This window comes from Myotis davidii, unplaced genomic scaffold, assembly GCF_000327345.1.
Source record: "Myotis davidii unplaced genomic scaffold, ASM32734v1 scaffold93, whole genome shotgun sequence".
Taxonomy (NCBI): domain Eukaryota; kingdom Metazoa; phylum Chordata; class Mammalia; order Chiroptera; family Vespertilionidae; genus Myotis; species Myotis davidii.
In genome coordinates this window covers 2070787-2073416 of record NW_006292095.1, presented here as the reverse complement: position 1 = coordinate 2073416, position 2630 = coordinate 2070787, and the positions used below count along the sequence as shown (strand labels likewise).

The following is a 2630-nucleotide window of genomic DNA, read 5'->3' as shown; positions in this document are numbered from 1 at the left end:
GGTTGTAGGGAAAGCTAGGGCACCCTAAGCCCCAGGGAGTGGGGACTGGACCTCAGATGTCACCTCTTCCACATATCTACCCCTTCCTGCCATGAGTGATCTCTCTCTGAGCCTCTAAACAATGCCTCTCACAAAATACTACCATTTATTGGGCACTTTTATATGCCAATTCCCATCTTCTCATTTGATTCTCACAACAATTCTTTAAGAGGCATTATTGCTATCCCCATTTTACAGGTGGGGAAAGTGAGGCACAGGAAAGTTTGGTAAATTGCCCAAGGTCACATCGCTGGTAGTTAAAGCAGTCAGGACTTGATCCCTAGTTCATCCGACTGCACAGCCCACAGGTTATACAACCTGGATCACGCAGGTGGGTCTGGGGGGTGGCAAGGAGCCCAGGGTGCTTGTGAAACACACTATCCTAATAATAGCTGATGTTTGTTAAGCACGTACTATGTGCCACACACTCCTGTACTGTGTCTTAAAGAGATCTTCAAATATATCATAACAACCCCATCACCTGCATCCACTAGGAATGTGCTGCAGGAAGAGGAACTCACCTGCCTCCTCTGTGTCAGCAATTTTCCGTTATAATTGGCACTTTTATGTAATAATCATAGTGCTGACTCTGTGCCAGGATGCTCCAAGCACTTTGCAGGAATGAACTAAGATGGGTACCACTGTTATCCGCACCTTGATGGAGATAAGGAAACAGAGTCACTTGGCCAGAGTTACCAGGCGGTAGGTGGGAGAGCTGAATACACACCCAGGCAGTCTGCACCCAGAGCCACCGTGTGCCACCCAGCCTGCTCCCTCCCTGAGCTGCACAGGGAATCAGGGGGCCATGGTGAAGCAGGACCCCTTCCCCAGAGACAACTGTGCAATGGACAGTGCTTGGCAGACAGTAGGCTCGGCTTCCCCAGGGCCCTGGAGAGGCCCTCCCATCTCTGGCTCGCTCAGATGGGTGGGATAAGAGTTCCTTGAAATATTGTCCTGCACTCGATGCCCAGTGGGGGGGGGACTTGCTGTTCCACTCTCTTCGATGTTTCTGTCTCACTATCCCTCTCCCTTCCTCTCCTCTCTGAAATCAATTTTAAAATATTTTTTAAATAAAAATAAGTGTTCCCCAGCAAAAAGGTGTATTTAGCCCCAAATCCTCACCCACTGTGGGGTTTCTCCAACATAAGGATTGGGCACCCCCTAAGGACTGGGGCCTCATCTTTGTCAATGACTGATAACAACCAAATCACCCAAAATTATACCCTAGAAAACTATTGGCCACCAGCACTTCTCAAAACTGTCAAGGTCATCAAAAACAAGGAAAGTCTGAAACAGTCACAGCCAAGAAAAACCTGAGGACACAGGATGACGGAATACACCGTGGCATCCTGGACAGAAAAAGGACATGAGGAAGGACTAAGCCATCTGAATAAAGCATGGACTTTAGTTATAAAACGGTATCAACCCTGGGTCATTAATTGTAACAAATGTGCCACAGTAATGGGAGATGTTAATAATAAGGGAAACCAGGTGTGGTGCATATAGGAACTCTCTGTTCTACCTTTGCAACTTTTCTATAAATCTAAAACCGTTCTAAAAAAGGGTACTATAAAAAACATGTACTCATTAATGATACTACTTAATTCTACAGCTGGGTCTACTTTTTCACATTTTAATTTGTCTTAGTCTGCTCAGGCTGCTATAACAAAATACCATAGTCATGCGGGGGGCGGGGGGGAGCACTTCAGAAACAGACGCATTTCGGTGAGGCACGTCCCGAGGGAAGGAGCAGCACACACCACTGGGCACAGGCTCTCCCAGCAAGTCCTGCTCTGTCCTACCGGGAGCGTCCCTTCTGGACGAAAGAACCTGGTGTTCCTAGTGCCAAGGTTACAAGTGGTTTGTTGAAACCCAGGGATGGCGCTGGATGGGACACAGGGGCCAGGTCAGCCTGTTCAACAGGGAGGAAGCCAGGCGTTGAGCCAGGTACAAACTACAAGGCACCGTGCTGATCACTAACCAGGCTGCCCAGGAAGCCAGGGAATGACACTGGGGATGGCAATGGGGGGATGGGGAACCAGGGGACACCAGGGGACACCAGGGTGAAAGAAAGGGGAAGGACAGAGTCCCTCTTTCACTGTGGCTTTCAAATAAAGGTCTGGAGTCAGGCCCTTTCCCAGCTCAAGTGACCCTGAGCAGTCCATGTGTCTCCTTTAAGACTCAGTTTCTTCATCTGTAAAATGGAGATAATAAGAGCACCTACCTCATGTAATTTCTGTGCAGATCAAATGAGAACATCCTACATAATTAAAGGGTAATATGCAAATTGACCCTAATGGTGGTCAACAACCAGAACGACTGCTCAACCAATCACTATGAGGCGCAATGACCACCTCTTGGTCTCTTTCCCCAGCCAGCAGGCTCCGATCGCCCAATGGCAAATGGGGAACTGGGCGTGGGTGGCGGGGGACACAGGTGGTGCCAGGCCAAGGCCCCCACCCCACCAGTCACCCCACACACAGAGGGCAACCCTCGGTGGAGGCAGGGGTGGAGCCAGCGAGTGGGCGGGAACAGTCGACCTCTCGGTCCCTCCCCCAGCCTTCAGACTCCGATCGCCCAATGGCGAACAG

At 49.8% G+C, this 2630-nt stretch overlaps 1 protein-coding gene across 11 annotated transcripts in view; it reads right to left on the bottom strand.

Moving 5' to 3' along the window:
- ANK1 (ankyrin 1) overlaps positions 1–2630 on the bottom strand; it is a 203346-nt gene that overhangs the window by 150637 nt on the left and 50079 nt on the right. The window lies entirely within an intron of this gene.